Raw genomic sequence first — 15,399 nt, forward strand, 5'->3', positions numbered from 1 at the left:
GTTCGATGGTAATATACGTAGTAGTACCTATGTATCTATCTATATATAAACATAATATCATACATACTTTTAGAAAAATTCTCACTATACATTCAGTTTTCTGTATGCTGCTTACTTTTGTGTTTTTCCAGTTTGACATAAAATAGATGTTAAGTCAATGAACTTACTCATACAGTGAATAATATGAAGTTTTTCATTATAATTTATATATATATCCAGTTTTTTTTTTGCGAGTTGTTTTTATCAATTTTCAAGGAATTGAGGAAAAATTTTTTTATTAGAATATATTTTATAGAAATTTTTATTTTTTTTATTTTATTTTTTATGTGTATCTAACATGCATGTAAAATATATGTTTTAGAATTACTGTTATCTTGCCAAAAGATATGATGGGTGCTTTGTAATTTAAAATTAAAAGCTTAAATTTATACGAAATTTAAAAAAAAAAGAATTGTCTTCAATACTACTCAGTCAGGCCCTTCCTCTCAACATGTACTGCCAGCGAGAAGCCTTGAGGGAGAATTGAGATGTGACTTTGTCATTAAAAACTTATAATAAATATATTTTACTTAGGAAAATAATTAAAATGAAAAGGTTTCTTCTGAAAATTTTTGATTGCCTTACATCTTTAAAACTGATCATCTTAATTTTAAAATTGATAATTTGTTTTCTTGTTATTCTAATAAAAATAAATAATATAAGTTCAAAACGGAACCAATTGTGATTCTGTTGCTTTTGTGAAAGGTAATTTTGTGAGAGTGTTACTTTTCAAATAAAATCGGTTCCTCCATTGAGGAGCTACGATACCATGGTGTAAGTAATGAACAAGTGAAGTGAAGGACAGTGAAGAGTTTTTTAAGTTGGTTTCTTTAAAAATATCCTTCCAATTGATTTTTAAATGGGTATAACTGACTCAGAATAATACAAAGTTTTCTAACCCAAATTCTCTTTTTTATTATATGGGATATTATAGACTCCAGAAGAATATATATATAAATTTAATTTAGTATATTCATTATACATTTTTATACCAACATCGAAAACGTTGTGTATTCCGATCTAAGGTTTTAGTGATAAAAAGATTAAAATAAAAAAAGTATATAAAAGTTTAACTATTCAATGTTTTTTTTAAATAGATTTAAAACATAATGTAGTTAACATAAGTTTTTTAAAAAGTTGATATAATTATTTTTAAGTACGAGCATAATCTTGAATAAATTAAAATATATATCTTATATAATATTTAATAGTTAAATGTGAAATTTTTCCATAAAATCGTTTAAAATATGTATAGGAATACAGTTTTAAAAATTTGTTTTCAAAACAGTAAAAAAAAGCAAAGTTACAAGTATGAACGATATTCTCTCTACATATTTTCGGCAGCATAACATTTAAACTCTTTTTACATAATTTTTATAGAAAATTTTATATAATAGGTTATACAAATTTGGTTCTTGCATCATGGTTTTTAACTGAATTGACCGATTTATATAACTTTCTTTCTTTTAATTAAAAAATTTGTTTTATCTGATGACGATTTATTAGCTATGTTCTTTTGTGTATTAATGGCTAGACTCAGTTTTGGGAAAAATATACGATATTTTTACTTTTTACTTCAACATAACTTTTGGTTTCATAAATGGTTATTACTATCCAAGATTTGAATATTTTCCTAGGCCTGAAAGGTTGGGTAATCAATGCATTCCGCAATAGTGGTTCTGTGGTGTTACCATAGCAGTGCACTGAATCTTTGATTGGTAAATTAATCTTACGGAAAGATAACAGATTTATGGAGTCATAGATCAGATAATCGGTTGTCAATTACCAGTTAAGTCCCAAAATCATAAGTTTACTTTCTGAAAGATTGTTGACGTGATGAATACGAAAGCGCGAAACGTCACATGCCTCAGCCTGTGACGTTTTTGAGAAATTTGACCCTTAATATAAGAAAAACTTGTCTCCCCTAAATTCGAAGTCATGTTTCACGTTAATATTTATGTTCGTTGTAAAATCGAAACTCATCGAATGTTTATTTTAGTTTCAATATGTCAACAAAAACTTTCTTATTTATGTTTTCCTTACTAAACTCTTGCACACAATTTGAACTGTCTAAGGTGCATCTCTACTCCTGGCGCGAGTGTATTTTTATCATTCCCTTTAGTTAAGATTAACTCGACAAGTTATTTGTCTTCTTATATATGTTTACGCCATTTCTATCATAATAAAACGTCTCTTATAATCGAAAGACTTTGGCGGTAAATAGAAATTGTATGCAAGAGCTTAGTAAACAAAACGTTAATGATAAATCTTGGAAAAATGCAGCTTTCTACGAAATCAATCAAATAATTTAATTTATTTATTTTTTAAACTCTTAATATCATCTTTCTTCTGCTAATAATGATAAGCAAACTTTTGGAGCATTACTCGTACGTGGTTGGGATAACAGCTATAGAGCTAGTCATAAATAATCCTCACGTGACATTCTGTATTATTGTACTATATTATAGTACTTCATAAATTTTTGTGCAACTTGTGGAGTAAGTAATATTTATATAGTTGATATTTAAATGACATTTGAATTGTAGCTATTCGTCATCATATTCGTATGATGTATACAAATAATATCATCAAATACAACAACACATATGTAGAGCTCTTTCAGAGAGTACCAGAGTACCAGCCAGTCTACGCCCGTCATCACACAAATGTAATTTAAATTTTGTTATAGTACGAACATGGAATTTGAATTATTTTTGTAAGAAGAAAATATCCTGTTTGCAATAAAATGCATTTAATAACATAAAATTTGTATTCTTATACAGTCGACGCATCAAGTTTTTTTTTGGACCCGTAGTTATATTTCGTGTTTCTATTTGGCAAAGTCATTACGCTGGGCCAACCATTTTGTAAGGAAACCGGAAAATTGCATTTTTTTAAGTGAGAAATTATAGTCTAGCAAACAAGTTTAAATTGGTCAAATACTTATTTATTGAATTAAGGAGGTCCTTTCGCCGATAATAAAAAATTAAAAAAATGCGCAATTTACTTCCAGCCACCGAAACGACCTAATTAAGATAAATTTCTAACGATAATGCCATTATTTATAAATTTCACTAATTTGAACTTGTCGACTAGACTTTTAGTTATATTAAGATTTTTTGTGTCATGCTAAGTCCATTGTCAGTTTCTGATAGGCTTCGTCGTTTTCTAGTTATGTGCAGTTTCGTATAAAGCCGTGGCTGTAATAATATTTTTCGAAAGTATGTTATCTGCTAAATCAACATTCCAAGTCGCTTGACCTTGGTATGTTTGAGAAGGAATTGAGATGTTTAAGAAGGAATCCTTTCTCGGGCCTCTTTCTTCATTTTTTGCATATAATTCGACGTTTATGAGTTATGTACAGTTTCACATCAAAGCTTTTTATAGATTCTTGGGAAGTTTTTCTACAATTTCAGACTAGTTAATTTTATTAAAATTGCTGTTTATAATGTACGCATGCGTTAAAGAGAAATATTGTACAATTCAACAATCTCTCTCCTTACTTTGATGTAGCCATTTATCTCTACTGGCTACGAATAGGGGGTGGTACCTAGAGTAATACTTTATGCATCCAGATATCATTTTAGCATGTAAGATAGAAGTTATGTACGAAATTGAGTTTTGAGTGAGTATTTCCGTTTCCGAGTCAGAAAAATAGTGACACACGTAAGAAGATGATTCAACATAAGTAAAAAAATAAGTCCAAAGAAATCTCTATAATCCGTAATCTTTATTATAGAGAGTAAAATTAATAAAAGTAAAAAACGCTCCAAACTTCGAAAAATTGTTTCGAATTTTCAAAAATATAAGTAATTTTTTTATAAATATATTCACATTATATAGGCATTAGTTTTCCAACTCGTAAAGTTTGAAAATATCCGATATTAGTTCATACGGAAATAGGTTCAGACAAGCTAATAGGTAGCATCTTTTCAGCCAATTCAACTGCAAGCAATTTCCCATTAGAATTATGCATCTTTTTTAGCGTGTTTGTTGTAAAAAACACATTTTTAACTTCAAAAAAATTTAAATTTAGATGTTAATAAATTCTCAGATGTTAATAAATTTCCAACATATTGAATTCAATTGATGTTTTAAAAAAAAAAAACTTAAACATCGTGAAGTAGAGAGTTGATGAAAAAGTGTGATTATAAAATTCAAATAAGTTATAAAATTCGTTTACGTTATTATTATTTTACATTAAAAAAAATCTTATCTCCTATTTAAAACAAATAAAAAATATGGTATTTATACGTATAACCTAAAAAAACTTTATGTAATTTTATTCAACTTTCAAAAACTTGCAAAAAAATTAACATTTTAATAAAAACTTTCGTCTACAAGTTTTTTTACCTATTTTTTTTATTAACAAGTCCTCGCTAAGGCTAACTACAAAGTATATTATTAAAATTTTCTTTTCAATCTGTTTGCATTTATAATTTTAAACAGGTGGATTATTTTTATAAACCAAACGTAAAGGTATAGGAGAATGAAGACATTTTTTACAGAGTGTAATACTGTTATCTATAAATAATAAAGCTACACCAAAATAAAAAAGTACAACGGAAATTTTTTTAATAAAGGAATATTTATTGAGATGCCCTTAAAGGTTGAAAATAATACGACAATTTTCCAAAGAAATGATAAAAGTAAGAAAAATATAATAAAAAGCATTCGAGACCCCCGTAAACGACCGTGAATTAATTTTTTTGTATCGGATGTTTTTTAAACTTTGTTTTGGTACGAGAGCTGGTAATCTTTACGATAGCTTATATTAAGATGGCTGAATTTCAAATATTTTGATTATTTATATTTATTTCCTTATTGAACAGTAGGTAGTCAATTGCTCTAAGATGCCAACTGTTGGTCATCGTTACCTAATTTCAATAAGAAAATAAATAGCCATAATCCGGCAGGGTAAAATAAATTTTTGTGACGTTACCAGGTCTTATACCATAGAACATGGCGATACCATTTCTTTGGAATAAATAATTTTCTTTTTTGCTACTTTTTAGGATAATATAACTTCTTTTATTGTAATCTTTTATAAAACTACCATTCAATAAAAATACTTGATTGGGAGTGATAAGTTTTTACTCAACAGTTTTGAATAAAGGCAAAGATATGTATTGATGTCATAGAGTGACAAAATGAAAAAAGGAAGGGACAATCGTTAAATTTAAATAAAAGGAAACTAAAAAAATTAAAAATATCAAACCAAATTTTTCCCATGTTCCAATATTGTAAGATATCGATGTAAGCGTTGCGTTAGTTAGATGTATATCTGCATGAAAATATCTAGTTCGATGAAAATTGCATGTAGTTTTGTGAACTAAAGTATTGAAACTTTGCTGATTTGCTATTATTATCTTATTATAAATATAAACAGAAAATTGGTGAATTGCATTTGCTTTTCGAAAATTTTTGTCTAGAAATACTATTTACAGCTTTCTATAACTAGGTACCCTATTTGTCTTATTTATCCTTATGTGATTTCTGGCTGTTTAAGTAGCCAGAAGAGTAATTTATGGGCCAGTTTTTAAATAGGTGAAAGCTGAATCGCAGAAAATCGAAGTTACATTCCTTTCAAAGACACAAAAAATATTGAAATTAGTATATTACGTCCGTGATTTGGACCGTACTAGATTAAATATTATCAAGAGTTAAATTAGCTACCGGTATCAAATATAAGAATTCTTTATTCTGAAGTGTCGTCAAACACGGAGCAAACATACATTTATAGACCGATCAACACATTACCAATAGTCGCGCAGTCGGGTAGAAAGGTGATAAAACACATATCAATTGTGAGCTATCTCGCTAGTCATGTAAAACATATGAAGTTAAAAGAGTTTTTATGGACGTTCTTATGTACAAAACAAAGAAGGACTGTGTACTGTGTGTATGGTGTGTAATGGTTAAAAGTCACTGTGTGTGATTGGTATTGTATGTGTACATCTTCAAGTGATGAGTCTGATCGGCTGGGTTCATGTATACTTACACATATACAATCCCTCTCTGTTTTATACTTAAGAACGTTCGTACGAGCACTATAAACAGTATATTGACTATCACTCACTACCAAACCTGCCCTTCAACCCACCTATGCACCTTCGACAGACTTAAATGAACACGCTGTATAGTGCGTAACATATTTGTAAGAATTCACATAAAATAACGCGCTAAAGAAAATTTTAATGCTTAATGAACGTGAACTAAATGTAAAAATTTATTTTAAAGATTACAACTATAAAAAGTATATTTATTGATGACGTGTGTAAAACATGTAGAAAAAAAACCTTGCCTACAACAAATATGTCTATGCTTCAGATAGCTATATATTCAAATATTAAAATTCTGATGAGAATGAGTGTATTTCAATAAAATGAAAAAAAAAAAACATTTTGTAAAAGGATGATGATGATGATGATGATGATAGTGTATTATCTACAACATAAGGGACTAACTCCGCCTGTTCACAATCCGTCATTCAAACCGTACAACAGTGATATTTTATCTTTATACTCATACGAAACGAAAAACTTGTTGAAAAATCAATGATCCAATATTATTTAATTTATTATTAAAAAATCAACAATTCAATCCAAGATCCAGAGAGTAAATTTTATTAGCTGTAAAATGTCTTTAGTAATTTGAAATGTATGCTTAGTTTTAGAAATGCCCTTACAATTTCTTTGTTTGGAGGAATAAATAATAGACACCCTTTTTGTTAAAAGATCAATACATACTTGAAACTTCGTGAGTGGCTTCCTTTTGACGAGTCTCTCAAACTTACTCCTCTCCACGACTTTTTTCGAAAGTGCTGCGTATTTAAATGAGCATGATAACGTCATGTTTAAGAAGTCGGCCTGAAAAACGCCGGAGGAAATATGTGGACACTATGGCCACTTGTTAACAACATTAATAATTATTAATAATCCTGAAAAAGTGAACTATGTACGTATTGAAAAACAAAAATACTAAAGTATGGCATGTTCGAGGTGGTAGACAAGCTCATCGATGCAGTATTTTTTGTCGGCATGTGTGCATTTTTGTTTTTCAAAATTGCTTCACCATTAATGTTTTGGAAATTAAAACCATAATTACCTTACTGTAAAAATCAATCACATTATTTGATACTTCCTTTCTTAATTTGCATAATTCGATCTAAGCTATATTTAATTTTAGCTTTATATCTCAGATGGGTTGGGTCTACGTAGATGGAGACAAAATAAAATTTTGAAAATTTCTTGGCGAAAAATAAAAAAAAGAATTGATCTCAAAGTATTATTTATGAGATTATTGACCAATAAGACAAAAAAAATTTGTTGAATAAATAAATATGAGCTGGTTTCGAACGCAGGTCTTAAGTATCAAAGTCAAGTGTTCTGTCACTAAGCTACTGGATTTCTGTGTAAAGATATAATATTTGATATACTTATATTATGACATTGATGTTGTTATGTTTTTGAAACGTAACTCTCTCTCTTTCTATATCCACTTACTTATATCTTTCTTTTAACTTGATCAAACTTTTCGTAAAAAATTGATTACACATTTTCGTAATATTCTGATTATACATTCTCCAGTTTACTCCCCAAGCAAGCGTGCCTAAAGAAGCTTTACTTCAATAAAAAATTTAGTGTATTCGGAGATTTTTTGGACACGTCTGACGTGCACTTATGACTGGCATACCCCACGTTTCACGAGGTCTGTGTACTTGAATATCATCTTTACTCGATTATATGCATATTTTAGAAATAACAAGAACCAATATAAAAACTTTCAGAACATAATATCATCAGATTTATTTACACCTAGGTATAGAGACGTTCAGTTGAATTCTGGTTACAGGGATAATGCAAAGAATTCCAGTTTCTTAGTCCTTGCGCACCTGTATTATCTAAATGATGGGCATGCGTCACAAATGTGTAATATTTTGAAGTTACTTTATATCACATGTTATTTTTTCTTAGAGGGTTATTTAATGAAAATAATAGATAGGTACAGTAGTTGCTTTCAAAAAGAGCAACTATGTCCAAAATTCACTGTATGCAAGTTTAATATTTATCAGCCTTTCAGTGGTAACATAATTTGTGAGTATACTAATATTAACTCAAAAATATTCTACACAGGACTTTTTATATATTCAACAAATGACAATAATATGGAGAGGGTTTCACGATAAAATCGATTTGAAAAATATATAACAAGCGACGCGACAACATATCCCTAGAATGTCTCTTTATAACGATGTTGTTGTACATACTATCAGTTGTATTCGAAACTGAGCCATCAGGGGCCACACACAGAAAAACGCTATCTATCCATTCATTCATCTAACTTCAAGCACTGGGTTCTAATGGATGGATGTGTTATAGTAGAATAAATTACAATAGTGATATAAAAACCGTCTGTATTATAATAATACTAGCGGATACGATAGACGTTGTTCAGTGGAAACGTAACTCCAATTCATTAAATCTATACTATGCTTAGCATGCCCGCTAAACCCATCCCGTTTTACTCATCTCACTAAAACTATCTTGCTGAACTCCATCTCATCCCGCTGAACCCAAATTTTACTTCTATCTATTGGACAGGCCACAGCTTGACCTTCGGCCTTTAGCCTAGAATAATAATTAATACCTCAATACTATTAAAAATACATATTAAATAGTAAGTTGTAATATATGATTTATATGCGCTCCCACCATTTAATGACATTTAATTTTTTTGTTGCAGAACCTTCAAAAACAGTTGTAATGGACCTAATGGCAAATCTTAACCTTCATCGGTTCCACTTGAACACACACAAAAACTCTCATCAAAATGGGTCCGTCCGTTTATGTCAAGTTCTTCTTTCGATTTAGTAATCGTGTAGATCATAAAATTCCCATGAACAAAGATTATCAATTCCTCTCCAGCCAGATTTTCCGCACAATACGATGTCAGACACATGGATACGTTTTCAGACACATTGAGTATACGATGAGTTACTGTAAGTCGAAGATGTCCGCAAATTCCAGTATTTAGGAATGAATGAGAAGTTTTCGAAATTTTATAATTTACTAGATAAACATATGTTTCTAACATTTCAATCATTTTCTGTGGTACACATTCGGATATGAAGTTATTCGTTCGAGTAACAGATAATAAAGTTCCAAAAAATGGGTTTTTAACGATTTTTCAGTTTAACTGATAGAAATTTAAATGAAAAAAGCCAATGATCGGAAATTGGAGGTTTGAGAAACAAACAAAAATTACTTTCCCATATTTCAGAAGAAATTTTCTGAGAGTGGCAATAAAATTGTTGTTCCATTTGTAAATTACGCTAAATAAAATAACAAAATCACTTTGACAATACTACTTCATTGTATATATAACTAACTATAAGCCGTATAGAGCAGCTAAACCGTCAGTGGCAAACTCGTTTTTATTACCTCAACACATTGTCCCATGATGTTTCACAATATTCTTTTATGTTATTTTGTGTGGATGATGTAATACTAACATGAGTGGTAAACCAGAATATAAGCGTAAGTATATTGGTTCGTTGAAATAACCCTGTTGCTTCAAATCATTTTGAACTTGATAAAAATTGTTACCGGTGTAGAGTATAATTCCGGGTTAGTTACATAATTTCGTTATTTGATTGTAAGTTTAATAAATAATTGTATCATAAAAAATTGAGGGACAGTATTCAAAACGGTACTACTCATTGAATTGATGATCAGATTTCGAAAAAAAAATCACCATGAGAAAACCGCCCGGTACGATTTATGCCATTCTTACAATTTTGACGGATCATATCCACGTATACTGGAAAAAACATTAAACAGAGCAGGCGGCAGATACAGTTGATTGTGCAAAAACTAGGAGCGCATTCTGTCAATTGATTCTGGTCCAGAAAAGCTTATAGATTAAAATTAAAGGTGTTGTCGGAAAATCTATTATTAATTTATTAGCTTTTCTGGACAAGTGCACCCAACTCTGTCTAGCGCTTGCTCTAACACACTCTCTGATACAGTTGTGTGAAAACTTGTACGAGAACAAATGGCACAGTATTAATATATGTATTCTGCTACGACAAAAAACCCATAAATTCCTGCCAATCTTTTATAAAAATTTAAATTTCAGTAAAAGTTTCCTTTCTGTTAGTTTTTGCCACTTTTATTTACACTTCAGTTTTAGTATTTTCTGAACTTCTGATCCACTCCGAGTGAATTTTAAAAATAGTTTTGAGCGTTGAATATAAGTTGAGATAGGTTAAATGAACTCCGTGATATGCTAATAAAATCACAACTCAGATTACTTTTGCCATCGTATAGTGATTCCTGAACTGCAATTTCTTGGACTGCATTAGCCCTTATTTCAAACTACTTAGCCCCGTACAAAAGTCTATTATATCTTTTCTACTTTCAATAATCTAAACCATACAGGACACTACAACCACGTCAATATCAGTTCAAGCCTAGTTTGATATTGTTGAGCACTGGACTAAGATTGGAAAGCAAAACTGGCCGAATCTTGTCATACCATTGAATGATAACAACGTTTCAACTTTTTTTATGGTATTTGTTATAGTATCTTGGTATCTTGATTTACGTTTGTTCATAAGTTCTAAGATTTATACAAATAAGGGATGTATATTTCTTAGAGTTTTACTTCTGCTGAGGCTAGAACCAATGCATGTGACTGTTGTAAGTTAAACTTTTCTCCCACTGGCACACTCTGTACTACAATACCTGCTGAAAACATGAATAATAACAACCAACTTGGTTCATTATTCTTATCCAAGTTGTAAGCAAAAACTCACACAGCAATGCTGGCCCAATCTTGGACAAGGGCTGGAAAACGAACCCTTTATTTTGTTGCCCATTGTCAGGAATTGGCAAAACTTGGCAAACGAACGGGCTATTATGGGCTGGCATATACAGGCCGGGTATCTAATGCTGATCTAGTCTTGACTGCATTTTCATGTCATCCGAGTTAGTAAACTATATATAGAGAGTACTATTTACACAATTTACGCATTGAGTCTATGGTATTGTTCGGATAAACAAAAATGTAACTCGATTTATTAACTTCGATTTTTACACCCTGCCATAACAGCTATTTATACAATAACCAAACATTATAACTTCAATTGTTTAACGAATTTAAGAAATAAAATAAATTAAAATGATAAACAATAACGAAAAATTTGTTGGGTAAACAAATTTTAAAAACTTAAGCGATATAATAAACAATAAATGTACGCTCTGCTTTTTACGTACAATAACTGAAAAAGGGTTTGTTCGTAAAAAAGCTCATTGAAACTTGCTACATGTATTCAAGAAAATATATTATGAGTTTGCAAATATTTTTACAAATACAGTTGATTGTGCAAAAACTAGGAGCGCATTCTGTCAATTGATTCTGGTCCAGAAAAGCTTATAGATTAAAATTAAAGGTGTTGTCGGAAAATCTATTATTAATTTATTAGCTTTTCTGGACAAGTGCACCCAACTCTGTCTAGCGCTTGCTCTAACACACTCTCTGATACAGTTGTGTGAAAACTTGTACGAGAACAAATGGCACAGTATTAATATATGTATTCTGCTACGACAAAAAACCCATAAATTCCTGCCAATCTTTTATAAAAATTTAAATTTCAGTAAAAGTTTCCTTTCTGTTAGTTTTTGCCACTTTTATTTACACTTCAGTTTTAGTATTTTCTGAACTTCTGATCCACTCCGAGTGAATTTTAAAAATAGTTTTGAGCGTTGAATATAAGTTGAGATAGGTTAAATGAACTCCGTGATATGCTAATAAAATCACAACTCAGATTACTTTTGCCATCGTATAGTGATTCCTGAACTGCAATTTCTTGGACTGCATTAGCCCTTATTTCAAACTACTTAGCCCCGTACAAAAGTCTATTATATCTTTTCTACTTTCAATAATCTAAACCATACAGGACACTACAACCACGTCAATATCAGTTCAAGCCTAGTTTGATATTGTTGAGCACTGGACTAAGATTGGAAAGCAAAACTGGCCGAATCTTGTCATACCATTGAATGATAACAACGTTTCAACTTTTTTTATGGTATTTGTTATAGTATCTTGGTATCTTGATTTACGTTTGTTCATAAGTTCTAAGATTTATACAAATAAGGGATGTATATTTCTTAGAGTTTTACTTCTGCTGAGGCTAGAACCAATGCATGTGACTGTTGTAAGTTAAACTTTTCTCCCACTGGCACACTCTGTACTACAATACCTGCTGAAAACATGAATAATAACAACCAACTTGGTTCATTATTCTTATCCAAGTTGTAAGCAAAAACTCACACAGCAATGCTGGCCCAATCTTGGACAAGGGCTGGAAAACGAACCCTTTATTTTGTTGCCCATTGTCAGGAATTGGCAAAACTTGGCAAACGAACGGGCTATTATGGGCTGGCATATACAGGCCGGGTATCTAATGCTGATCTAGTCTTGACTGCATTTTCATGTCATCCGAGTTAGTAAACTATATATAGAGAGTACTATTTACACAATTTACGCATTGAGTCTATGGTATTGTTCGGATAAACAAAAATGTAACTCGATTTATTAACTTCGATTTTTACACCCTGCCATAACAGCTATTTATACAATAACCAAACATTATAACTTCAATTGTTTAACGAATTTAAGAAATAAAATAAATTAAAATGATAAACAATAACGAAAAATTTGTTGGGTAAACAAATTTTAAAAACTTAAGCGATATAATAAACAATAAATGTACGCTCTGCTTTTTACGTACAATAACTGAAAAAGGGTTTGTTCGTAAAAAAGCTCATTGAAACTTGCTACATGTATTCAAGAAAATATATTATGAGTTTGCAAATATTTTATCGAAACAGAAACAATAGGTCTACCTGTGCATGAACATAAAATAGAGAACATACAATAGAAACAAAGTGAAACAATATAAGCTACTCTTACTCATAAATAATTGGAAAACACCTCTTCATAATCTGTTCTAAACTTATACATAAAGCACTTGTTGCACAAAGATTGTTTTATGAAAATGTTACATTACGTCACTATAATATTCTCATACAAAAACGACTACCACAAAGATTTTCAATTGAATAGAATCCTGCTTCTGAATTCCATTACAAATCTGATTGTAAAACTAGTCTTACTACCATCATAGAGCTTGGAAACTGTACTAAAATTGATTAAAAAACGAAGAAATTATAAACTTTCAAAGATTGGTGTCCGTTTCTTTTGTGCAGAAGGGAATTTTATATGAAGTCTTTATGGTAATGCAAACAAATGACGCCACTTTTATAAATCCCCCTCTCTGTTTAATTTGAAAATTTAAACGTTGATAGTTTGTGAACTACCCCTTTGTTGGCTTTCCTCATTTATAAAAACTTTTGACGAACATGTCAGTTTGTGAAGTTACTAAAAAGGACCTCTTGCAGATAATAGGTTTTGTTCATAAGAAAAGAAAACTCTTTAAACAAAAACTTTATGAAGATAAATTAAACGTATGGCACCCTGATCTTTAAACCATTATTTAAAAAAAAAAGTATTCCGTAGGTAATGTACATGAATTTTGTTTTACGCACTCTAAATCTCACGACTTTAACTAACACATCTTTATGTAATTAATTTTCATAAAACATTCTAAGTATTTGGTTTCGGTAAAGAAAAGAAAACTAAGTACACAGACAAAAAAATTTTACACACATGAAATTCTCAGACAAACTTATATGTGTTTTAACATGTCATTGATATACACCCAGAGTTTAGATTGTTAGCATTTCGATAGATTTTCTTTGCTCTTTTTCAGTTTACGATTTTTTTCTTAGAACAGAAAGTAAAGTCGGCAATGTTTTGTCTATATAGAATGATCGACAGAAGGGAATCAGAAATTCAGCATGCAATTTCCATGCAAAATTCCTTAGCACTTTTTTGGCTCCGATGTAAAGTTAACGAGATATGGATTAGTTAATTACTGTTTGTAATCTTGACAATTTCTCGATTAAAATAATCATATTTATAATTTTATATTAACGAAATCGAATTAACTTCACCTCCTTATGATTTCCCTCAAATTTTACGTTTAGAGTTGCTATGTATAAAACTATTATAACTATTGTTTATCGATTTCTCAACCAAAAGTTTTCAATAAAGACATTGCCTCAATCTCCCAGAGTTGTTTCTATGATTTTTCGTACAAACGTTACAAATACAGTTACAATCAAATATAATCCATTTACTTTTTAGAACATTGAAGGGTAAATACCTCCGGAAATATTCTAGTTAAAAGCAAAATATTTAGAAGATAAACTACAGTCAATCTATGTGTTACAACTTTGGTTTTTTTTTTAAATTTATTTATAAGACTGAGATTAATCGAGAAATTATTCAAATATAAAACCGTATTCAAATGGTATATTATTTCCAAAAACTGAAAAATAACTTTTGAGTGGCAATTCAGTGTAGACTTATTGGTTTTGTTGTGTCAGTACTCATCTAGGCCACCCTGTATAATCAAATGCTGAAAGTTAAAAGTACCAAAAGTTTCCGAAGCTTAAAGTACCAAGTTAAACGACAATCAAATAATACACCAAAAGCAACTCCTTAACTTACATATTACTTAAACAGTTGACAAGCTTTTTTATATAAAAATCTCAACCATCTGCTGAATATCAATGAATTTCAAGGCCAAATATCGAAAACATAGGATTTCCAAGCCCAGCGTAGAGTGAACAAAGTTTTGCCTTATCACCTACTATCAACCAAACGAACGTTATGTTAATAAAGTTTTAAATTTTAAGTTCCGACCACTGACACAAAGATATCATCTTTCGTATATCTCGATGGTTTTTCCTCGTTATTTCACAGATTATAAACTAATCGATTTGAGATCTTGGACATATTTTTTCAAGCAAGCGCTCTAAATTAATCTATAGAAATTTGTGTTGCATATATACATAATTAATTTTTCATGTCTGAATAGTTGTAGAAAATTTTTAATTCAAAACCACGAAAAACAAATCTTGTCATAAGTAAAAATATAACTTTCATTTAAAATTATGGAATCTGTAGGTAATTATGTCTGATAAAAACAACAATAATTAGTATGCTCATTTCCTATAGGAAATTAAAAACAGAAACTTATTTGTATTTATGCACAAATACAAAGAATATCTCTGACGATGGAGTTTGAATACAGGAATGACCACAAAAATGCATGATCATGAAAAAAATATTGAAACTATTGTTATTATAACATTATTAGCAACAAAAGGAAACAGAACGAAAAATAAGGGCAAAGTTAAAACTTAAATACAATTGGACTGACTG

This window comes from Chrysoperla carnea, chromosome 4, assembly GCF_905475395.1.
Source record: "Chrysoperla carnea chromosome 4, inChrCarn1.1, whole genome shotgun sequence".
Classification (NCBI taxonomy): domain Eukaryota; kingdom Metazoa; phylum Arthropoda; class Insecta; order Neuroptera; family Chrysopidae; genus Chrysoperla; species Chrysoperla carnea.